Source organism: Pleurodeles waltl, chromosome 7 (genome assembly GCF_031143425.1).
Source record: "Pleurodeles waltl isolate 20211129_DDA chromosome 7, aPleWal1.hap1.20221129, whole genome shotgun sequence".
In the NCBI taxonomy this organism is placed as follows: Eukaryota; Metazoa; Chordata; class Amphibia; order Caudata; family Salamandridae; genus Pleurodeles; species Pleurodeles waltl.
The window spans coordinates 49,902,482-49,928,050 of NC_090446.1; the positions used below are offsets into that span (position 1 = coordinate 49,902,482).

The window sequence follows — 25,569 nt, forward strand, 5'->3', positions numbered from 1 at the left end:
TGCCATGCAGGGGGCCCCAAGTTGGGCCCCCGATGGCACTTTCCTTTAAAAATAAATAAATACTTACCTCTACTTACCCTACTTACCTGGGATGGGGTCCCCAATCTTCCGGTGTCCCTCTGGTGTGGGTGTCCCTGGGGCTTGAGGAGGGCACCTGTGGACGCATTCCATAGTGTTTAACCATGGAAATGGGTTCACAGGTCCCCTAACGCCTGGTCTGACCCAGATGTTAAATAATGATGCAAACCTTGCATTGCACCATATTTAGCTCCTCCTTCCACCCGTGCGTCATTTTAGCATGGGGAGATAAATATGGGGCTATGGGGTTAGCACAATTTTTTAGATGGGAACACCTACCTTGCATCTCATTGACACAAGGTAGGTTCACACATCTAAAAAAAATGGTGCAAACTCCAATATTTTGACCCTAGACATGTCTAATGTCAAAATATAAATATGGAGTTAGTTTTGCGACGAAGTTGCGTAAAAAAAAAAGACGCAAATTTGGCACACATGGAGTATAAATATGCCCCCTAGTGTTTTACATTTTGCTTACACTTCATTAATCTGCTAATATTATTTAATTTTCTCAGCAGTTACAGATTCCCTAAGTAGGTGTCACAGACCTCAGATGTTTAGGATCACAGGTTTAGAACTACTACCCTTGCTGATCAAACAATTTGAGGAAAGAGTAAATTTTTTTGTTTAAGTTATGTGCAACTTTTGTTAGAGTTATATTGTGAACATAAAGGACTTTTCAAAATGTTAGGGCACAATCCTGTTTTTGTTTACAAAACTTGTGGTGAAAAATATATTGGTTTAAAACCTTGAAGAATAATTAAAAACACAAAGGTAATTTAGGGTAAAACAATTCTCTTTATTATGGACTTAAATAGGTAAAAGAAAAAGAAAATCGAGCAGCTTAAATTCACCTTCACCCCACTCCTGGGATTTCCTGTGAATGTGACCGAAAACGCATTTAACAATTGTGAAGTGGAGTGGCGATATAAAATTAATGTACAAATTAAAAGCAGCACACCTATTTCGACTTTCTTGAGTCTCATCAGCACAGTGCAACTTGTAAGAGATCCGCCCACTCTCCAAAGAAAGCTTTTGGGATGGACAGAGTCACAAATAACTGCAGATAAGTGTCCTTTATTTTTGCGTTTTCGTCCATATGTGGCCACTTGGGTGCAGATCCAATTGTGTCTGCTGTGGTCTTCTAGACTCTTAACTCTCCCATGACCCAGGTAGGCGCATTCTGAATAATCTTCCACCACAAACCTACAATATAAAGAAAACAAGTTCAGATTTCCATTTTCTGAAAGTTTCCATTGGTTCAGATTCGATACTGCTGGAAGGCTTGGACACATACATATTTGAAATACAATATAATACGCAAAAACAATATACAAGTGCAAGGAATGGGAGCCTGGCCGAACAGACACTGGTCAGTGATGGAGGGACTGGATGTTCTGCTGGTTAATATAAGTGACAAGTGATCTCCCAGGGAACCAGGTCTCAGCCTGGTTAGCCTCGAGCCCCTCATATGTAACAGTGGGCAAGAACTGCACAGTTACTTAATGGAGCAAGCTCTGGTAAAGCCAATAGGTCTCACCTACACCAGCTATTGACTTTGGTAATGATTTTTAGCCAGATTGTACAGCAGAGTGGCTGCGGTGCACCATGGCTAAAAAAGTGCAATGAGAAGGCTAGGACAGCTGGGGAAGCAAGCCAACAGAGGTGGAAGAGGCTGTGGCCACTGGGCGACAAGGAGGAGGGCCGGAAAAGGCTGTGGCCACAAGTTGACAACGGAAGGGGAGAAATGGTGCTGCAAGCTGACAGAGGTGGGTGGGCAGATGGGCAGGCTGGAGAAGTTAGTTGACAGGTTGGAGCCACTGGGGCAGCAAGCTGACAGAGGTGGGTGGAAGGGAGGAGCTGGGGAAGTTAGCTCTCAATGGAGGAAAGGCAGGGCTGGGGCAGCAAGGTGATAACAAGGGGAAGGGAAGGGCTTGGAAAACATTTTTACAATGGCGGGCAGGTGGGAGAGGTTAGGTAACCAAGGTGACATCAGAGGGCAGGTGGGAGGGGTTGGGAAAGCATGGAGAAAGCTGAGGGTTAGAGGGGCTGGGAAGCCAACTGTCAATTGAGGGTAGACAGGGCTGGGGTAACAAGCTGACAAAAGAGGGCAGGAGGTAGGGGATGGGGCAGGAAGACGATAACTGAGGGCTGGGAAAGCAAGCTTGTAATGGCGGGCAGATGGGAGAGGCTAAAAAAGCAAGCTGCCAACGGAGGGACGGCAGGAAGGGCTGAGGCAGACAGAGCCTAGGCTTGCTCTCTCTAACCCCGCCACACAGAGCCGCGTTGGAGAGAGTCTTTGTGAACATGTGTATTTGGCCAGCCCGAGACAACTGGCCACACATACATGCGCACTGCGTACTCCCCTCAGTGCTCATCACCCCATGGCCCGCCCCATTGTTTATGATCGCTTTATTTTTAAAGGTTTGCAGCTGCTGCTGCTACTGTTGGCGGGGTGACACTCCTGCGCCATAGCAAAGGAGCCGGCCCTGAAAGCCAGCTGTCAGTGCAAGGGCGACAGGAGGGGTAGGTGAATCGAGCTGCAAACTGAGGACAGGTATGTCCGGGTGAAGAAAGTTGACAACGGAGGGTGGTGGGAGGGTCTGGGGAAGAACATGGACAACTGAGGGCATGTGGGACAATAAGAAAATGGCCAAAGGGATCCTGGGAAACCGACAATAACAACTAAGAGAAGGGGCGACACAGAGACCTAAAAACATAAAAAGCACGATTTGAAACATGGCAACTTGTGAACTAGCAAAATGAACACTAAACTAAAAAACACAGGTGCAGGTTTCACATCCTGTAAGGTGGAAAATAACATGAACCATTATCATTCGCACCTTTAACATTAATATAGAAATCCATGCCTCGGGTCAGTCTTAGTTTTGAGTTTGCCCTGGTGGGCAGATGAGAACAGTGCAAAGAATGGCTGATTAGGTCACCTTTCAGATGTCAGACGCATTTCACATACACGTGGGAAACGTCTGAATTTTGATCCATCCTGTGTAGGATTTATGTGCATATGGATCACGGGCAATCCTCCCAAGCGCCCCGTGCATCCCGCTGCGGCTCATTAACTGCATCTGTAAAATTAGAAATCTAAAGGGCTGTGAATAAAGGCAATACTGTGGAAAACACTTGACTCCTGCTGTTCGGGAGGCGTCCTCCATGCTGCTCTTCAAAAGGATGGCTACATGAAAAAGCATTGGCAAAGCCAAAAGGTTTTGACTTTCCTATGCGAGATCAAGGGCCGGATTTAGGACCGGTGTGGCTGTACTGAGTGCCGACCTGGATGGGGGGGGTTCTGCTCTCAGGGAGGGCGCTGTGTTGAGCAATAACCTATGATTTAAAGGCTCCTGTTGCAGAGTCCTTAGAGCGTCCAGCTTTCAGGCAACAATAAAAATATCAAGATACTTCTTGTGATTAATGTTCCTGCCTGGGAGAGAGATTGGAGTTGTATCCAGGGGCAGCTTTGACTCACCATAAAGCAGCGCAGAGGGTTAATACGCCTGCTGAGAAGGACAGATCTGTATTTCATGTGGTAGTTTACTAGGTTAGTAAAGCCAGCATTTACCAGCGCTTTAAAACCAATCAAATACATGTGAGAGAGGGGCTATGGAGATATGAGGGGTACTTGTGTAGTAGTAGTAAGGAGGTCATGTGGAGGGAGGTGCAACAAAAAATTAATGTCGCACCAGACGTCACCAGCACTAAAGCTGGCAATTGCGAGATGTATTGTTTTTATCAATGTTTTGTTAGACGTTATTATATGTAGATTTGTAGACACTGTCACTGAGAAGAGTATGTTGGCAATGTCTAGAGGCTGTTTTACTAAGATGGGCGGACACTCAAATAGTGTTCTACAGTCTTTGTTGCTTGAAGGTTCTTGCAACAAGTACCTCGGTCGCCTTTTGTTTGAAGATGTTGGCTTGAGAATAATTTTACTTACCCTCAAATATCCTATCATTGGAATGTTTTATTTGGTGTAATAAGAGTGTACTGTTGGCATTTAACGATCTACCAACAACATCAATTAATTGGAAGAAGATAGGAACCTGGCAGAATATATCTGGATTTCAGTTTCTGATATCTGAGCCTAGGCAGTGTTTATTCTTGTACACCAACAGTATTAAAATGCACTGGAGAATGTATGTAATGTCACATTTTGAGAAATGGGGTTTCTGGTTGGCTAGAGTATGCACCTAAGCCAGCAGAACACACCCACTCTAGTCAGGGTGAGAGAATTACACACCCAGGATAATCCCTGCTCACCTCTTGGTAGCTTGGCACGAGTAGTCAGGCCTAACCCGGAGGCAATGTATAAAGCAACTGCACAACATGCACTACACATGTAATGCATTATCCCCACCACAACACCAAGTTATATAAAAATAAACTGTATTCTATGCAACCTTATCAGACCAAACACAACATGTCAGTTATACCCTGCTACACAAGCCATTGTCAGAACAATACTAAGAACTGGTACTCTGTGAAAGACAGCAGAAGTCACATGAAACACATAGGTTACAGGTTATTCTGCAACATAAGCAGCAGTCATTAAAACACTATCACTGGAAAGGCACATACCATGAATTACAATTACAACCTACAATGTCAAACTGCATCATGAATACACAGTAGCAATCATACTGCCAAAAATCCCCATAACATCAGCACTGCACATACCATGGAAAACACAGGTTACCAACAAGGTCAAAGCAGTATCCTGAAATGTACAGTAAGCTTTATCCTGAGAAAATGTCACTGGAACACCAGGAAAACCCAGAACAATGAAGCATTTCCTGCTTTCTCATAGGCCAAGTTCCTGAGGCCAGAAGGAAGGACTCCAGCGCTCCTTCAGCACACAGGGGGGTCCCAAAGCCGGCTTTGTGGGGACGGGGCCTCCGTCTGATCACGGGTGAAGGAGGGGGGTGGCATGCACTCCCTCCTATCCCTTGAGGAGGCCACTTCCCTCTCGCAAGAAGAACTGCCATGAAGGGGCACAAATTGCCTCAATGACCCCCAAAAGCCACAACCAGCTCTCGCAGGGGCAAAAAAGATAAGAAAACTCTAATTAATGTTTTGGAGCAATTGTGCTCCTGTCGCAGCGACTGGGGAAGAGGGACTTACCCTTGCCTCCCGCGTCCTGCTCCTTGGGTGCCCCTCCTCATCTGGGGGCACCATGCACACCCTCTCTCCAGGGCGGAGCCTCCGATGAGGCTTCCTTGCTGCCCGGTAAGAGGAGAAAGGATCTTGCAGCCTCTCGCACCTCGGAGACCAGGTGTTCCCCCTCCAAGCGTGCTACACCAGTGTCGTGGGCCCTGGGGCGGCCCAGGGAGCAGGAGGGACTGCTGATGAGGTCTCCGTCCCTCCTGGTACCACTCCTCCATAAACGCACTCGCTTGCTATGGTGTGTGAGTGTTTTTCGAATCCCCAGGCCATTGCAGTGAATTCTTGCCAATAGTTTGTGCCTGTTCCCCAGGGGCACTCCTTATAGTGCTCCAGTACCCCCGGGGCACAACATAAAGCATGTTCCGATGCGCTAGCCCCGCCTGGGTTGCAGCAGTGAATTTTCACTCACAAAACAGCAGAGCTTCTCCAGGTGCACTCTGAGGCCCAGAATCAAAGCGCTCAGGCCGCGTTATAATATTCCTGCATAAAGCGTTATAATATTCCTGCATAAAGCGCTTGAAATGCTTATCCAGGGAAGCGCTCAGGATGCGCTTTCCTCTTCTTCAATTAAGAGGTCCTCTGGCACCACCTCAACGCAGGGCAAAAGGTTGCAGGGGAGCAAGGGGCACACCATCCAGCCCCTGAAGATGATGAAAAGGAGCACAGGGCAGCAAAACTCAAGCAAACAGGCCAGGGTTGCAAGCAGAGGCAGTTCCTCCTAGTGACCCAGCAGGTCACAAGTCAGCACAATGGCAGCAGTCCAAGTTGGTTCCAGCTGAGTCCCTCCAGCACCCTCCTGTGTCTAAGCTGATAGTTCAAAAGTGTCTATCCCAACAAGGGGAAAACCCCCTGTACTTATACTCAATTTTGCACAAGCTTTCAAAAAGAGGAGTAGAAGAGGTTCCAGCCAGTTCCAGCTGGTTCTAGGAGGGCCTCCTCTCTCCTCCAGCACAGGCTCTAGACATCAATTGGGGGTAAACGAGCCCTTTGTGTGAGACCAGGGCACAGCCTTTTCAAATGCCTCTCCTTCTCTCAGCCCAGGAAGACCATTGAATAGGCAGATGCACCCCTGTGATACATTCCCCCTCCCTGTGTACAGGCTGTCTGAAAAGTATGCACAAAGCCCAGCTGTCACTCTGTCCCAGACGTGGATTGGAGTCAAGCTGCAAAACACCAGAGTCATAAGCACAGAGAAATGCTCTCTTTCTAGAAGTGGCATTTCTATAATGGTAATAAAAAGTCCACCTACACCAGTAAGCAGCATTTCTCACTACTATTACAACCATACCAAACAGGCCTACCCTACCCCTCATAGATCAGAAAATACCACCTAGACATAAGGCAGGGCATTTCCAATGTAATCCTATGAGAAGGCAGTACTCACAACAGTGAGAAACCATTTTGTCACTACCAGGACAGGCCATGCAACCAGGCACATGTCCTGCCTTCTACATACGTAGCCCCCTGCCCAAAGGGCTAGCTAGGGCCTACCATAGGGGTGACTTACATGTAGTAAAAGGGGAGTTCTGGGCCTGGCAAATACATTTAGATGACAGGTCCATGTGGCATTAACTCCGCTAGAAGGCTTGAGACAGGTTTGAAAGTCTACTTCTGTGGGTGGCGCAAGCAGCGCTGCAGGCCCACTAGTAGCATTTAATTTACAGACCCTAGGTATAGAGATACCGCTGTACAAGGTATGTAAATTAAATGTGCCAGTTAGGTGTAAGCCAATCATACCAACTTTAGAAGGGAGAGAACCTGCACATTTGCACTGATCAGCAGTGATAAAGTGCTTAGAGTCCTAGAGAAAACAGCGAGAGGTCAGAAAAAATAGGAGGAAGGAGGCAAAACATTTGTGGGTGACCCTGCAAAAATGACTAGGTCCAACACACATCAAAGAGCAAAGCATCTCCCTGGACCCTACTGAAGCTGATCATCAAACCTGCTGCCACAATAAGACCAAAATCTTATAGTTGGTAAAGCCATGTTTGTTGGACTGTCAAGACTGGATGCCAGGACCCTGCAGCAGAAAGAAAGAGAATGTGGACACTGGACACCACTTCCTGCTCCTAGGGAAAGGGTGGACAAGAACAGGGACGGTGAGGAAGTGCAGGGACAAGTTCTGTTCATGACTAGCATCATGTAATTGGTGAGGGAATTACAATATTTAGAAGTATCTCATAGTATTGGTGTTTACTTATCTGGCATATACTACATAACATGACATTTGGTGACAAACAGGATTTAGAAATCTTCGGTGCAGTCCTTAAATCTAAATGAAGAGAAGCCTTGTAAAATGTGGAATACATCTTGGAGTCAAGTCCAAACAACAGCCTAAACAAAGCTCCACAAGAAAGCCACTATAAGGTCTGGCACTGATACAAATGCTCATTTTCATAGCCTGGAGCAACAAAGAAAGAAACACAAATACACCAGTGATAAATAAATTCTGGAGATTAATAGGCGAATAAAAGATAAGACAGCTCCAGAGTCAATGTAGGATAGACTGCATCATACAAAGACAGAGGGGGTCATTACGACCTCAGCAGTCTTTTCGCATGACCGCTGAGGTTCTGCCGTGCTGAAGACCGCCAGTGGTGGTGGTCTTCTGCGCCGTGTATTATGACCACTGGCAGCCGCCGTCCTTTTTCGTATGGAAAGCCGCCAGCAGCCATACTGGTGGACGGCGGGAAAGTGGAGGTTTCTCAACCTCCACCGCCACATCAACAGAACACCGCCCACTGAATCACGTCCCATGATTCGGTGTGGCAGTGTTCTGGTAACGGTGTGCTGGTGGCGGAGCTGCCCCCATGGATCCCGTTCCCTCCCGGAGGATCAACGGACAAGGTAAGTTGATCATCCGTTAGGGAAGGGGGTGGGGGGTGTTGTGTGTTGTGTGCGTGCATGGGGGTGTGCGTGTGAGAGTGTAGAGGGGGTGTGTGAGTGAGTGTATGCGTGCGGGGGGTGTTGTGTGTATGGGAAATGTGTGAGGGTCAGACGGTATGCATGTCTGTATGTGTGCAGGTATGTGTTGTAGGGGTGTATGTGTGCGTGTAGGGGTGTGTATATGAGCATGTTCGGGGTCGGGGTGGGGAGGGGGTTGTGCCACCTTTGGGGGGTGGCAGGGGGGTGGGGGGTTTGGGGGGAGGATTCGTGAGGGGTAGCGGGGGTGGGGGAGACCCCTATCAGTGCGAGGGAAGGAATTCCATGGCACTGATAGTGCCTACCGCCATGGATCTCATGGCGGTTCCCAACCACCCAAGATCGATGGCGGTATGCAGGGTCCTAATACCGTCGGCGGTCTTGTGACGACCGCCGGGCTGAAGACCGCAAGTGGCGGATGACAGCAGCGGTAACCGCTGCGGTCATAATTCCATTTTTTTTTCCACCGGCCTGTTTGCGGTCCTACTGCCGCTTTACCACCAACCGCCAGGGTCGTAATGACCCCCAGAATGTGCAAAAACTCAAACACACAGCAGTGATAGAACACCAAGGGGCTTATTTACAAGCTCCTTGCGCCGAAGGTGTGCCACTTTTTATATGGCAAAAGGTAAAGCAACGGCGGTGCAAGGAACTTGTAAATAAGCCCCCAGTTCTTTTAATGAATACTTGAGCACTTAAAACTGCAGGTACAAATGACAAGGCACAGGGTAAAGAGATTCAACAAGGTCCTGTGACATATAAGGCTTTCCAAATTACTTCTTTCAAGAATCTGCATATGGTTCAAAACTAGGGAACAGAGAAATTAAAGTAATCAATCAATCAAGGATTTATAAAGTGCAGCAAATGACCCATCAGGGTCTCAAGGTGCTGAAGAAGCAAGGAGAAGACAGAAGCAAGAGCGATGCAGCAGCATGGGGAGAGCTGGGCCTGAGACCTGCTCAATGGGGTTGTGCTGTGGCCTCCATTAAGTATGTCCTGGGAGGAGGGAGGGGTCTGGGAGGCGGTGGGCAAGCCGACACAAAAGGCGGGAAATAAAGGTGGGATGCGGGAGTAGCAAGGGAAAGCAAGAAGAAAGTAATGAAAACGAGGGAAAAGTAAGAATAAAGAACCCAGCAAACTAGGGAAAAGGCAAGCAGAACTCAGTGAAAATGAGGAAAAAGCAAGGAGAAGGCACCCAAAAAACGGGGGCTAAAGCAAGGAGAAGACAGCAGCAAGAGTGAAGAGCTGGGGTCTGTTAATAAATACCTGAGCACTTAAACTGCAGGTACAAACAACAAGGCATGGGGGAAGAGATTCAACGAGGTCCTGTGACATACAAGGCTATTCCAAATAACCTTTCAAGAATCTGCAGATGGCTCAAAGCCAAGTAAAGGAGAAATTAAAGTAATGATTCTTCTCACAACTCTCCAACAAACTGGCAAAAAGACTCAAGAAAAGAAGTCCAACTGAATTACATCAACTAAAGTGAACGAAAGGCAAAAAATAGAAATTAAATTACACACGGTGAGTCCCAAATTTTAATTGGAAATAAAAGAATGCAACAAACAGAAGGTATAGAGCATCAATATCCTCAGAAGCCAGCAAGTTCAGTAGCGCTGGTCCAGAATGTAAGAATTCAGGGAGAGTTCAGCTGCACTTGCACTGGGTGAATGCTCCAGTGTCAGAGATCCAGGTACAAATACTGAAATCAGTCAAAACTGAAACTCTTGCATACACACTTCATTATACTATGAGTGTTAATGTGGGAGGCACACGTGAGGGAAAACGCAGATCTAGTGCACGTTTTATTCTGCTGAAAAGCACAGAGGAGAGCGGGAGGGGATGGGGATTTTGAAAACACAATGAAGAGAGTGGGTGTTTGAAAACACTGTCGAGAGCAGGAGGGGTCTGACAACTGTAGAAACAACTGGGCGCCAGGTAGCGCAGAATACCTTTATTCCATCTTCAGCATCTCTACTGAATAATCTCACCCCGCCCACAACTGTCAAAACCACCCCAACATTCTAACCGTGGCGCGTGGGCCCCACAAGCCTAATATAAAGGTGGAAAATGAAAAGGGACAAGGTAAATAAAACATTAACTAACATGAGTACATACAGGGAGTGCAGAATTATTAGGCAAGTTGTATTTTTGAGGATTAATTTTATTATTGAACAACAACCATGTTCTCAATGAACCCAAAAAACTCATTAATATCAAAGCTGAATATTTTTGGAAGTAGTTTTTAGTTTGTTTTTAGTTTTAGCTACGTTAGGGGGATATCTGTGTGTGCAGGTGACTATTACTGTGCATAATTATTAGGCAACTTCACAAAAAAAAATATATACCCATTTCAATTATTTATTATTACCAGTGAAACCAATATAACATCTCAACATTCACAAATATACTTTTCTGACATTCAAAAACAAAACAAAAACAAATCAGTGACCAATATAGCCACCTTTCTTTGCAAGGACACTCAAAAGCCTGCCATCCATGGATTCTGTCAGTGTTTTGATCTGTTCACCATCAACATTGCGTGCAGCAGCAACCACAGCCTCCCAGACACTGTTCAGAGAGGTGTACTGTTTTCCCTCCTTGTAAATCTCACATTTGATGATGGACCACAGGTTCTCAATGGGGTTCAGATCAGGTGAACAAGGAGGCCATGTCATTAGATTTCCTTCTTTTATACCCTTTCTTGCCAGCCACGCTGTGGAGTACTTGGACGCGTGTGATGGAGCATTGTCCTGCATGAAAATCATGTTTTTCTTGAAGGATGCAGACTTCTTCCTGTACCACTGCTTGAAGAAGGTGTCTTCCAGGAACTGGCAGTAGGACTGGGAGTTGAGCTTGACTCCATCCTCAACCCGAAAAGGCCCCACAAGCTCATCTTTGATGATACCAGCCCAAACCAGTACTCCACCTCCACCTTGCTGGCGTCTGAGTCGGACTGGAGCTCTCTGCCCTTTACCAATCCAGCCACGGGCCCATCCATCTGGCCCATCAAGACTCACTCTCATTTCATCAGTCCATAAAACCTTAGAAAAATCAGTCTTGAGATATTTCTTGGCCCAGTCTTGACGTTTCAGCTTGTGTGTCTTGTTCAGTGGTGGTCGTCTTTCAGCCTTTCTTACCTTGGCCATGTCTCTGAGTATTGCACACCTTGTGCTTTTGGGCACTCCAGTGATGTTGCAGCTCTGAAATATGGCCAAACTGGTGGTAAGTGGCATCGTGGCAGCTGCACGCTTGACTTTTCTCAGTTCATGGGCAGTTATTTTGCGCCTTGGTATTTCCACACGCTTCTTGCGACCCTGTTGACTATTTTGAATGAAACGCTTGATTGTTCGATGATCACGCTTCAGAAGCTTTGCAATTTTAAGAGTGCTGCATCCCTCTGCAAGATATCTCACTATTTTTGACTTTTCTGAGCCTGTCAAGTCCTTCTTTTGACCCATTTTGCCAAAGGAAAGGAAGTTGCCTAATAATTATGCACACCTGATATAGGGTGTTGATGTCATTAGACCACACCCCTTCTCATTACAGAGATGCACATCACCTAATATGCTTAATTGGTAGTAGGCTTTCGAGCCTATACAGCTTGGAGTCAGACAACATGCATAAAGAGGATGATGTGGTCAAAATACTCATTTGCCTAATAATTCTGCACTCCCTGTACAGTATTATAAATAACATAACAGACACTACATCTCCTCTCCTCTTTTGAAAAGTTACAATATCATGAAATCTTTAAATTTTGAAAGCATTCCCATATTGAGTAACAGTTGGCACTGCATACTATCTTGACGCTATTAGCTTGTGTCGGACTACTCTTGCCCACGTCATAGGGGCCATGTTAGAAATTGGGTTTCTGGTTGTCAGAGTATGCACCCTGTACAAGCAGGAACCACAATCCTAGTCAGAGTATGTAACATACACATTTAAAGATTACCTGTGCTTGCCCTATGGTATCTTGGTACAGAGCAGTCAGGCTAATCTAAAGAGGCAATGTGTAAAGTATTTATGCAAAACACACACATTATAACACAAAGTAAACACCACACAGGTTTAGAAATATAGATTATAATAATCTGAACAAAACAATACCAAAAATACAAAAATCCAATAAGCATAAGTCGAGATATGAATTTTTGAAGAATAGGGGGGTCATTCTGACCCTGGTAGTCATTGACCGCCAGGGCCAACAACCACGGAAGCACCGCCAACAGGTTGGCGGTGCTTCCTGGCCAATTCTGACCACGGCGGTAAAGCCGCGGTCAGAAAAGGTAAACCGGCGGTTTCCCGGCGGTTTTCCCCTGGCCAAAGGAATCCTCCATGGCGGCGCTGCAAGCAGCGCCGCCATGGGGATTCCGACCCCCTTCCTGCCAACCTGTTCCTGGCGGTGGGTGTCGTGGGGCCCCTGGGGGCCACTGGCATGGGCAGTGCAGGGGCCCCCTAACAGGGCCCCATTAAGATTTTCAGTGTCTGCTTGGCAGACACTGAAAATCGCGACGGGTGCAACTGCACCTGTCGCACCCCAGCAAATCCGCCAGCTCCATTCGGAGCCGGCTTCATCTTTGCTGGGGCTTTCCCGCTGGGCCGGCGGGCGACCTTTTGAAGATCGCCCGCCGGCCCAGCGGGAAAGTTAGAATGGTCCCCGCGGTCATTTGACCGCGGGGTGGTGTTTGGGCAGTTTCGGAATGACCCCCTAAGTGTTAAATAAGCACTTAGAAGCAATTAGCAGTCTAGGGGTTTCTTGAGGTCGCACTGGACCAGGGCAAAGTCAAAAAATCAGTCTGACTGCTGTGAAACACAGCGAGGGGACAAAAACCATGCAGGCCCAGTAAAGACAGTACTCTAATCCTGGAGGCAAATGCAAGATGCATGGTTGATGCATCAATGTTACTCCCGCATTTGAGGGATACGTTGATTTTTCACACGTGTTAATGGAGATGCATTGGTTTCTGAAGAAGGACGTTGAAGCCATGATGAGTTGATTCCAAATCTGATGCACCGGGATTCTACACTCTGTCAAAGAGATGCGTTGATCGTCCGTCAGTGATGACAGCGATGCAGTGGTTTCAGTGATGTGTCAATGCTGATGCACTGGGTGCTGCTTCCTGAAGGAAGGGAATGCATCAGTCGATGAGGCAGTTCCCAAAGTCTTGCTCAGGCCCCCAGTGTGATGCTCAGATTTTACCCCCGCAACAGGGTAGATGCATTCGTTGCTGCTTCCAGCAGGTAAGAGATGCATCAGTTCTACTGGTGCAAGGATATAGGTCCATTCCCAGTGAACCAGGAACAGGATAAGGGGTACAGACTTTGATATCCCCAAGTCTCTAGCAACAGGAGTCAAACCAACAAGCCCCAGAGATCTCTTTGGGTTGCAAAGCAGAGTTCTGCTCTCCCTCAGCATGGTCATGAAGCAGCAGGCAAGCACAGCAGAAAAGATGTCCTTCCAGGTCAGCAGTACAGCAGAATAACAGTCAGCACAGCAATTATACTCACAGAGTCCAGTTTTAGGTCCAGGAGTGTCTGATTTGGTGGGGCCAGAGACCCAGTACTTATACACAGTAGTGCCTCTGAAGTGGGGGCGACTTCAAAGAAGGGTATTTGTAGTGCACAGAGTCCCTTTCTTCCCGCCCTGGCTCTAGACTATCATTAGGGCATAATCAGCCCCTCGTGTGAGGACACAGCACTGCCTATTCAGGTATAAGTGTCAGCCCCTTCCTCCCTTTCTGTCCAGGAAGAGCCATCAGAACACAGAAGTGTGCTATGAACACAAGTAACTTTTCTGTGTTTGTGACTGTCTAGAGGGAATGTACAGAGTGTAGCTGTCACCAATCCCAGAAGTGTATCTGAGACAGGCTGCAGGCACACAGAGCTGTACCATCAGAGAAATGTCCACTTTCTAAAAGTGTAATTTCTGAAATACTAATTTTAAATCCAACTTTACCAGTAAAGAGGATTTATCATTACCCTTCCAATGATATGAAATATGACACAGATACTCCTTCAGGAATTTAAGCTCAAATGTGTAATAGGAATTCCCAATGTTAGCCTGTGGGAGGAGAAGGCCTCTCAGTAGTGAAAAATTAATATATCCGTTTGTCACTACCATAACATGCAAAACTCAAAAGTACATGTTCTTTCTTTTACTTACACAACACTTTGCCCTATGGGCTACCTAGGGCCTATCTTGGGGTGAAATGTATAATAAGGAGGGGAGTTAAAGGCTTGGCAAAGGGTTTTAAATGTCAAGTCGAAGTGCTGGTAAAACTGCACACAGACTCTGCAGTGGCAGCCCTGAGACATGTTTAAAGGGCTACTTGTGTCAGTGGCATGAGGAGTGCTGCAGACCCACTAGTAGCATTCAATTTACAGGTCCTGGGTATATAATATACCACTTTAGAAGGGACTTACAAGTAAATTAAATATGCCACCTGTGTATACAACAATGTTACCATGTTTAGGGGAGAGGCACATGAACTTTAGCACTGGTCAGCAGTGGTAAAGTGGTCAGAGTCCTAAAGCCAACAAAAAGAATCAATAGAAACAGGAGGAAAGCAGACAAACAAGTTGTGGGGAAGGTCACCCTAATGATAGGTCTAACAGGCCATGTGAATGATGGGTTTCACTGTCAGGCCTTTGAAGGCATGAATGTGAATCAGACTCATTGGCAGAGTCTTCTAGATTGGTCCTGTTACTGTCCCTAAAGGTAGACTGTTGAATATTTTCTGTCACATTAGGAGAAATATGAACAGCTCGCAGCACATTCCAGCATCTCTCATTTTCCAAACTAATGACTGACCCAAATGTTTTAACCACTCGTAGGGGTTCTCCAAACATTTCTTCCCCTCTTTTTTTTAACAGTAGATCCTTTGACCTTACCATGTCACTTTCAGCTATGTTACTGTTTGTTACGGCTCTCTTCATGTCATAATATCTTTTTAACTTGGACTGCTTTTCAGTAACTACCTCACAACTTGTCTTTTTTGATCTGCGAATTTCATGTATTGAATGGATTACTTTTAAAAGGAATATTTTAAATTAGCTTAAAATGGCTGTTCGTCCTCATAACAATTTGACCTCAGTGACAGTGACCTCAGTGCGAGCAGACAGGTCTAACTTAGGAGACAGGAGTGTAAAGCACTTCTGCCACCTCAAAGCAGGCGGTCTACCCACAGTAATGTGCAAGGCGGTCCACTTATCTGTAATGCCTTCTGGGGTGGAGTGGATTGAAATGGGGTGGGGTGATTAAGATGGGGTGGGCTAGTTTGGATTGGGGTGGTTTGCACTGGGGTGGGGTGGATTAGAGTGGGCTGGATTGGAATGAAGTAGGGCGGATTAATATAGGCTGAACTGAACTGGATTGGGGTGGATTTATGTGGATTGTATTCAAGTGGGGTGGATTGTATTGGATTGGATTGGAGTGAGTAGCAGAGAACTTGATTGGAGTAGGGTGGATTGGAGTGGAGTGGGTTATGTTGGATTGGACTGGAGTGGGGTGGATTAGAACTGTCTTACATTTGGAAGAGAAAAAATGTAGATAAAGACAAGGGGCGATAACACTTGTTCTTCCATTCTGTGTTCCCCCGATAAAAATGGTACCTCACTTGTGTGGGTGGGCCTAGTGCCCGTGACAGGAAACGCCCCAAACAAAACATGGACACATCCAATTTGTACATTGCAATCTGATGTGATTTTTGGAAAGTGCCTAGCTGTGGATTTTGGCCTCTAGCTCAGCAGGCACCTACCAAAACCTAGCAAACCTGGGGAATTTTGAAAACTAGACACCTAGGGAATTCAGAATATGCAGACTTGTGGGGTTCTTATCAGGTTCTAGCACCAAGAATCCTTTGCAAACCTCACAATTTGTCTGAAAAAAAACGTTTCCCTCACATGGCGGTGCTGCAATGTTCTGGAATCTGAGAAGAGCCACACAATTCCTTCCACCCAGCATTCCCCCAAGTCTCCTGATAAAAAGGGTACCTCACTTGTGTTTGTAGGCCTAGTGCCCACAACAGAAAACACCTCAAAACGCAACATGGACACATCAACTTTTTTCTAATGAAACTGACCTGTTTTTTGCAAAGTGCCTAGCTGTGGATTTTGGCCTCTACCTCACCTGGCACCTACGGAAATCTAGCAAACATGGACATTTCTGAAAACTAGACACTTAGGGGAATCCATTATAGGGTGACTCATGGGGTTCTCATTGGGTTCTTTTACACAGAATCCTTTGCAAACATAAAAATGTGGCTTAAAAACACTTTCCTTACATTTTGTTGTTGCAAAGTTCTGGAATCTGAGGGGAGCCACAAACTTCCTTCTAACCCAGAATTTCTCCACATCTCCCGATAAAAATGGTACCTCACTTGCGTGGGTAGGCCTAGTGCCCGCAACTGGAATTGCCCCAAAACACAACATGGACACATCAAAATTATCTATTACAAAACTACCTGTTTTTGCAAGGGGGGCACTTGCGGCTTCGGTCCTGGGCTCTGTAGTCATCTAGGGAAACTTACAAAACCCAGACATTTCTGAAAACTAGTCACCCAAGGCTGTGACTTGTATGGATCCCCCAGTGTTTTATTATCCAGAAGCCTCAGCAAACCTCAAATTTAGCTAAAATAAATCACATTTCCCCACATTTCTGTGTAGGATCACCGCACCAGCACAAATTTCCTACCACCCAACGTTCCCCTTAGTCTCCTGATAAAAATGATACCTCATTTGTGTAGGTGGGGCAAGTGCCTGTGACAGGGTAGAGCCAAAACATGTTGAAATTGAGGGGGAGCCAAAGCAGGTCCAAAAGGGCAGTTTGAAAGACAAGTGGGGCAGAATTTTTATTGGTATAGACGCAACAATGCTGGGTGGTAGGAATTTTGTGGATTCCTGCAGATTCCGGAAGGTTCCATCACAAAAATGTGGGGAAAATGCGTGATTTCAAGCTAAGTTGGAGGTTTGCAGGGCATTTTGGGTAGGAAAATGGTGCAGTGTGCATGTGAAGCACACCACCCTGGACTCACCCAGATGTTTAGCTTTCAGACGTTTCTAGGTCTGGTAGATTTTTCAAGGTGGCAGCATCCCAAAGTCCAAACAGCATCCCAAAGTCCAAAAAGTGCAGCCCTCACCACACCATTTTTCGATTTCGCATAGCTCCCATGGCCTAAATGTAAAATCAAAACCAAAATAATCAAATGTCGTCTTGCTTGGGATAAGATCCTTTAGTTTGCAGGGGGGGGGCTGAAAGACAGTTACCCCTTCAGATGGGGTGGGGGCATAACCATGCTCATACTGGTTGGTAGCTCCCACCCCACTATTTTTTTTAAAATTCCCTGGCATCCAGTAGGCTTTCTGCCCCCCGTAGTGGATTGGGGGTAATTGCCCCATCTACCCACTGGTGGGCAGAACAACTTTGTCCTCATTTATTTGGGGGGGTATGGCCATACTCCCACCCTCTTTTAAAAAAAAAAAAATCTTCCCTGGTATCTAGAGTGCTTTCTGCCCCAGTGGGGGCAGATGGGTGTTACAAAAATAGGCCGCTCTGCTCCCAGGGAGGGCAGAAATGGCCTAAAGTAATGTGGCCCCATGGGGAGCAACCCAATGCCCAACCGGCTGCCCCCCAAACAAAACACACATACACCAAGCCCTGGTGCCCAAGTGGTTTCTGCTCCCCTTGAGGGCAGATGGGCCTAATAGAAATAGGCCAATTTGCTCCCAAGGGGGTCAGAAATGGCCTAAAATAATCTGCCCTCATGGGGAATGGCCCTTGCCCAAGGGACCGCTTCCCTTACATAAAATAGTAAATAAAAAAGAATCCCTGGCGTCCAGTGGTTTCTGCTCCCCCCCCTTGGGGGCAGACTGGCCTAATAAAAGTAGGCTGATCTGCCCCCAAGGGGGGCAGAAATGGCCTAAAATAAAACTGCCCGCCAGGGGAGCGACCCTTGCATGAAACTGGCACAAAAAAAAAATCCCTGGTGTCTAGTGGTTTCCGCCCCCCCTTGGAGGCAGATTGGCCTAATAAAAGAAGGCCCATCTGCCCACAAGGGGGGCAGAAATAGCCTAAAATAAAACTGCCCCCCAGGGGAGCGACCCTTGCCTAAGTGGTAGCTCCACATCTCTAAAACAAAATTTTTTTAAAGATCCCTGGTGCCTAGAAGTTTCTGCCCCCTTGGGGGCAGATTGTCCTAATTAAACCAGGCCCATCTGCCCCAAAGGGGGTGGAAAATGCCATTAAAAAATGCCCCCCCCGCCCCCAGGGGAGTGACCCTTGCCCAAGGGGTCCCTCCCCTTCATTGTTTACGTTAAAAAAAGAAGAAAAAAAAATCCCTGGTGTCTAGGGGACATTCCTGCAGTAATGCTCCGAGAGACATGAAAGGAAAGGAAAAGCCTTTCATTTCATACCTCTCTGACCTTCCCCCGATCAGAAGAGAAGCAAAACCGTTTCTCTTTAGATGCACTGGAAGCTGAGCTTCCAGCATGATGGGGCGACCTCTGATGAGATCAGCGCGAGATCGTGTGCTGACGTCATCAGACATCACTGGGGGGGATTCGGGGGTGGTGGGGAAAAGATTCCCTGCCATCCCTGCCCAGAGGGGGTGGGTGGGAACCCAATGGGGTGGGGAGCGCTAGCGCTCCCAACATGGACCGGGGCCAGGACGTTATGGTTACGTCCGCGGCACAGAAGCGCTGTGGCACGGAAGGGGTTAAAAGAGCGAGAAACTAAATATCCGCACAGAGAGCATTAGACTACAGATTCTAAGAAGTGTGTTATTATTTAGTGAGTACTGTATTTCGCTGTGTGTGTGCATAAATACTACTTTTTATTAAAAGAATCAAGGGCCATATTTATACTCTGGTTGCGCCGAATTTGCGTCGTTTTTTTCAACGCAAATTCGACGCAGAACTAACGCCAACTAACGCCATATTTATACTCTGGCGTTAGACGCTTCGGGCGCCAAAGTGCCCGGAGTGTGCGTCATTTTTTAGCGTGAACCCCTTCCTTGCGTTAATGATATGCAAGGGAGGCGTTCCCGTCTTAAAAAATGACTCCCAGGCCTTTACATGGTATTTATACTCCCGGGCAAAAGAGACGCCCGGGAGTGGGCGTGGCCAAAAACGGCGCATTTGCGCCGCTTTTTAACGCCTGGGTCAGGGATGGCGTTAAGGGACAAGTGGGCTCAAAATGAGCCCAGAGTGCCCTCCCCTGCCCCCAGGGACCCCCCCTGCCACCCTTGCCCACCCCAGGAGGACACCCAAGGACGGAGGGACCCATCCCATGGACATTAAGGTAAGTTCAGGTAAGTATTTTTTTTTTTTTTTTTTTGTGGCATAGGGGGGCCTTATTTGTGCCCCCCTACATGCCACTATGCCCAATGACCATGCCCAGGGGACATAAGTCCCCTGGGCATGGCCATTGGGCAAGGGGGCATGACTCCTATCTTTACAATGATAGGAGTCATGTTGATGGGGGATGGGCGTCGAAAAAAAATGGCGCAAGTCGGGTTACGACGATTTTTTCGACGCAACCTGACTTGCCCCATTTTAAGACGCCCATACGCCATTTTCCCCCTACGCCGGCGCTGTCTGGTGTACGTGGTTTTTTTCCACGCACACCAGGCAGCGCCGGTCTGCTAGCGCCGGCTAACGCCATTCAATAAATACGGCGCCCGCATGGCGCTTCAGAATGGCGTTAGCCGGCGCTAATTTTTTTGACGCAAAACTGCGTTAGCGCAGTTTTGCGTCAAAAAGTATAAATACGGCCCCAAGTTTTTGGTGTTGAGTCTAGAACTGCTTGACTCACGCTACAACTGAGAGTCAAGTGTTGAAGGGACACTTGGCCCAGTTGCTCATGATCCCATAGTAGGTTGGGCCCTGGGACAACAGGAGTCAAAGGACTCAATCACCATGGGTCGGCCCAGTAACACCAGCCTGAAGGGGTTCAGGCAATGACATACCCTTTTCATGGTTTTGCCAAACGTTAATTGCTCTAGTGCTCTAGGTAAGATAGATGGATGCTTTGGCGCACAAATGTCACTAATGGCCTCTCCCTGGTTTTATTAAGTCAATTTTAAATACAAATGCATTCCTAGTCTCTTTATTCAAGACAGCTACTGGTCTCTTTCTTGCAGGCAGTCCACCTGTAACTAGTGACTCCGCCATCAAAAAGCTCATAATTTGAGTCCTAAAATAACCGAACAAACCGTTGATTCTGTGATCAATTAATAGCATATCCTTAGTGATTTGAACATGTCAGCAGTGTGTTAAGGAAAAGACTGAGGACTTGCCAGTTGTTGAATTCGGTGCCATTGACCCATTTCCAAGGTTGATCAGGCTCTCTCTGTAGACCAATCCAGTAGTCGTGCTCCCCTTTGTAGCGAAACATGAAATCCTGGAAATGCACAGATTAGGGTTACTCGCAATAGTTTGTGGAGTTGCAGTGTGCAGACTGACTGATTTCCACAATTGATAAAGAATTAATTTAGGAGACAGCTGTGACCTGCAAAGACTAAAACAAGACTGCAACCTGAACTAGGGCATTCATTGTTTGACGCACTCATTTGACCAACTTGATGCGTACAAAATGTTAGTTTGTTGCTTAAAAAACTAGCTAACTTGATTCACATAACTGTTCTACATTGTTTATATTCTCTGCAAAAGAATGATCAACTCATTTGATATGCATTTGCCATGAAGGAACTGTGGAGAGGTGTTGGGGGGGTAAATGTCAAAGTTCACAACTACAAAACTGTAGGGCAGCCACTTTGTTACATAGATGCAGCAGCTTACTGCAAGAAAGTATGGGCAATGCTAATAGGTCTGGCTTTAAAAGTATGTTGGATGGTTATGTGAAGCATTACAAGTAAATAGCATGAGAATGAAAATGTATTTCGGTGTAAGCAAAGAACTGTAGAGTAATATTGGTGTAAAGTTTACGTTTAAAGGTCAAATGACAATTACACTGTGGAGTCAGACCTAAAAACCCACGACTGCCCTCCTCCCATGTGTGCTCCCACTAGAGAAAAAAAACATAAATTATCTAGTTATCCAAGACACTTTAGTAGCATTACCATGTCTGTCCATACCTCTGAAAGGTTAAGCGCTGGCAGTTATAGTGACAATTTTTTCCAGTTTATTTATGGGGGCAATAATCTTGAGGCAATTAAACGGAGAAATGATAGACAAAATCAGAAATGACGTAAGTATTAGGGGCTAGGTTTACCTTAAATTAACCAGTTCAGTGCTGAGGATTGAACTGTTCCATCTTCAGCCACGGTGCTCCTGTGCTGATGTAATGAAGATCGTGTGCATGGGCGCAGACGTCATTACATTGAAAATGAAAGTGAAATTAGCCCCTTTCCAATGGTACTTGGCACAAGTCCCAAGCCCCCAGGAAGGTGATCCCAAAGCAGGGATCAACCTTACTAGACACCAGGTATTTTTGGTGGGAGCAGGAAGCAGCCCCTTAGGCAAGAGCTGCTCCTAATAATTACGAATATATTTTCTCTGTTTTCTGCTCCCCCCCTCCCCCCCACGGGGCAGATTGGCCTTAATTTTAGGCCAATCTGCCCCCGGGGGGAGCAGAATACCACTAGACACCAGGGATTTAAAAAATATAAGTTGGGGAGTGACCCGTAGTCAAGGTCTGCTCCCCATTATGGGGATGATTTTGGCCATTTTCTGCAACCCCTGAGAACTGATTGGCCTTATTTTTATGCTAATTTGCCCCTCAGGTGAAGCAGAAACCCAGTAGGCACCAGGGATTATGTTTTCTTTTTATTTGTAGGGGTGGGGGCTGCCCAACATTGTCATGGCATGCCCCCACCCACCCCCCAAAAATACAGTCTTCTGCAGCACTTTTCTCCCATTTGTCCACAAATAACTCACAATTTAGCTACATTTTGCCATTTTCTCAGTCCCCTCCAGGAAAATTCAGAAACCCTGGGTACCTTTAGAACCCCCAGGACGTTGGAAAAAAATGGCGCACATTTGGAGTGGATAACGTTTGTGGACAAAAATTTATGGGGGCATAAGCGTAGCCTACCCCAAAAAGGCTTTGAGTGGGGGGAGCAATGCAGCTGTGATTTTGGGGCCCTAGCTCATCTGGTATCTAGTGAAACCTAGCAAACCTGCATATTTTTAAAAACAAAAGACTTAGGGGAATCCAGAATGGGGTGACTTGCATGGCTCTCACCAGGTTGTGTTACCCAGAATGCCTTGCAAACCTCAAACTTTGACTAAAAAAAAAACACATTTTCCTCACATTTCTGTGATGGAAAGTTCTGGAATCTGCCCAGAGCCACAAACTTCCTTCCACCTAGCATTCTTATAAGTCTTCTGATAAAAATGGTACCTCACTTCTGTGGCTGGGCCTAGTGACAGCAACCTATAAACCAAGGGCACTGGGAGTCCTTGTTTGGGGACTCCTAACAGCATTGGTTGGATACATTCCTGTGTCTGGCACTAGGCCCAACCACACAAGTGGTGCAGCATTTTTATCAGCAGAAGTGGGGCAATGCCGGGTGATAGGAGTTTTGTGGATTTCTGCAGATTCCGGAAGTTTCCCTTACAGAAATATGAGGAAAAATGTATGTTTTTAGTCAACATTTGAGGTTTGCAGGACATTATGGGTAAGACAATGGTGTGGGATGGATGCAAAGCACACCATAGACTGCCCCAGCTGTCCAGTTTTCAGAACTGTCTGGGTCTGGTAGGTTTTGCTAGCTGGCAGCCTACCCAAGCCCAAAAAAAGTGCAGCTGTTCACAATTGTAAGTGGGACGCTACTGGGAGTTAGCCAAACTCTCATGGCCCACTTGTAAAAACAACCCTCAAAAGAATCAATTGACCTCTTGCTTGCCATTGGGATGAGATGCTTTAGTCCCCATCGTGACAATGCCACATTTGTATTTCCACAGTACTTCTAACTAGTAAAAATCTAACCAAATCTCCTATGATCTTCTGCAAGACCACAAAGTTTCATAACCCAGGATCATAAAGAATCACGTACATCCTCATAAAAAATACAGAATACAACCGATGAGTTGGGCAATGCAAACCCTTTTCAAAAACCCCAAATAATTAAAGAATAGGAACAAGCATTGGCAAAGCCATTGGGTCCTTGCAGTGTGTGATCTATTGTCTTTGGCAATGGGGTGGGGGTGGTGAACGGGAAGGTGGTGAACCTAAGGGCGGGTGGTTATGTCTGCTGCAGTGCTGAGGGCAGAGTATGGATGGGGCTGAGCGACAAAGAGACCGTGCTTGTATCTGGGCCCTAACGATAGTCGCACTGTGAGAGTAAGTGCTCTCGGGGCACTGAGAAGCCACCGAAAGAGTTGTAAAATCCAGACATGAAGGAGGGCAGATGGGAATGGGGGTGAGATGAAACAGAGACAAGGGCGGGTTGGGGTGAAGAAGAAAGGATGGGGTGGGTGAGTGGCAGGGAACAAGGGAGGTGGATATGGCACACAGCATAATAGTAACAAGAAATTAGCAGAAAGGCACAAACAGAGCAAGAGACAAGCAGAACATAGGCGGAAAGGCACAACCCAAAGAAATGAGCAGAAAGGCACAAACAGAAGACAAGAAACTAGCAGAAAGGCACAAAGGGCAAGAAACAAGCAGAAAGGCACAAACAGAAGTCAAGAAACAAGCAGAAAGGCACAAACAGAGGTCAAGAAACAAGCAGAAAGGCACAAACAGATCAGGAAACGAGTAGAAAGGCAAAAACAGAGGGCAATAAATGAGCAGAAAGGCAGAAACACAGGTCAGGAAAGGAGCAAAAAAAAGAAACAGAGCAGAAAAGGAGCAGAAAGGCACGAACAGTAGTCAGGAAACAAGCATAAAAGGCACAAACAGAGGGCAAGAAACAAGCATAAAAGGAGCAGAAAGGCACAAATAGGGCAAGAAACAAGCAGAAAATGGACAGAGAGGCACAAACAGGACAAGACACGAGCAGAAAGGAAGAAACAGAGGGAAAGAAACAAGCAGAAAGAGACAAACAGAAGTCAAGAAACGAGGAGAAAGGCACAAAGAGAAGTCAAGAAATGAGCAGAAAGGCTGAAACAGAGGTCAAGAAACAATAGAAAGGCACAAAGAGGCGAAGAAACAAGAGAAAGGCAGAAACAGAGGCCAAGAAACAAGCAGAAAGGCAGAAACAGTTCAAGAAACTAGAATAGAGGCAGAAACAAAGGGCAAGAAAAGAACAGAAAGTCAGAGACAGAGGTCAAGACATGAGCAGGATTTCAGAAACAGAGGGCAGGAAATCAGCTTATAAGGAGCAGAGAGGCACAAACAGGGCAAGAAACAAGCAGAAAGGGACAAATAGACAGCAAGAAATGAGCAGAAAGGCACAAACAGAAGTCAAGAAGTGAGCAGAAAGACACAGCGATCAAGAAACTAGCAGAATGGCAGAAACAGGGGGCAAAAATGAGCATAAAACAAGCATAAAGGCAGAATCAGAGGGCAAGAAATGAGCAGAAAGACAGTAACAGAGGGCAAGAGACTAGCATAAAAGAAGCAGAAAGGCACAAACAAGACAAAACAACAAGCAGAAAGGCACAAACAGAAGACAAGAACTGAACAGAAAACAGGAAGAGAGGCACGGAAAAGAAAGCAGCCTTATGAACCAAACCAATCGACAGGGCCAATAGTGCTCCCAATGTGTGATAGGACCGGTCACCCATTGAAAACAGAATAAAAAAGTAGTCCCAATCAATGGCTAAAAAATTGCCACTGGTATGTTAATAGTTGGCCAGTGCCTTCAGAGGGCTAAACACCAGAAAAGGCATGACGTACCCATGCCCTTCACGAATAGGGATGCAGCAAAAAAGAGTGACAAAGGTGGCAGCAAATGAGAAGGCTACGGGAGGGCTGAAGCCCACGATGTACATACAGCATGTCTCGGTTCGAGACTGCGCATGTGTGCTGTCTAGAGCCGAGACCTAAACAATCCTGCGGTAGGAAGGACATCTATTATTGACATGCAGAAGGGTGGAGAAGATAAAAGAAGTGCCCTTCTTAGAAGGAAAATCAGTGTGCATACTGGAAAATTGAGAGAGGAGTTCGAGGAGCGCAGAGATGAGTCCAATGCTGGAGATCCTCTTGTAACCTGGCCAATCAGATGGAAAAAAAATCATACTAAGATCCTTTTATACACGCACAGGAATTTCTCGGTGTAACAGCCACAATACACACACTTCTAAAGAAAAACAACATGAACTTTTGGGGACCATAAAAAATATATCTTTCCTATCACCTATAAATAATTATCATAGTTTGAATAGTCAGTTCCTCTTCAGTAGACCTCCTCTGGTACAGTAGGCACCGTGGGAGCACCAAATCTCTGCCAAGACTGATCTTTCCAGTGTATAAACCATAGTGGC

The 25,569-nt window shown here is 46.3% G+C and overlaps 1 long non-coding RNA gene across 1 annotated transcript in view; it reads right to left on the reverse strand.

Moving 5' to 3' along the window:
• Positions 1 to 856: 856 nt before the first annotated feature.
• The window catches only part of LOC138303609 (uncharacterized), a 32,512-nt gene continuing 7,799 nt past the window's right edge, over positions 857 to 25,569 (reverse strand). Inside the window, exons 2-3 of the long non-coding RNA XR_011205422.1 lie at positions 20,475 to 20,578; positions 857 to 1,284 (exon numbers count right to left, since the gene is read on the reverse strand). This is a non-coding gene — a long non-coding RNA (uncharacterized lncRNA). The remainder of the gene's footprint in view (positions 1,285 to 20,474; positions 20,579 to 25,569) is intronic.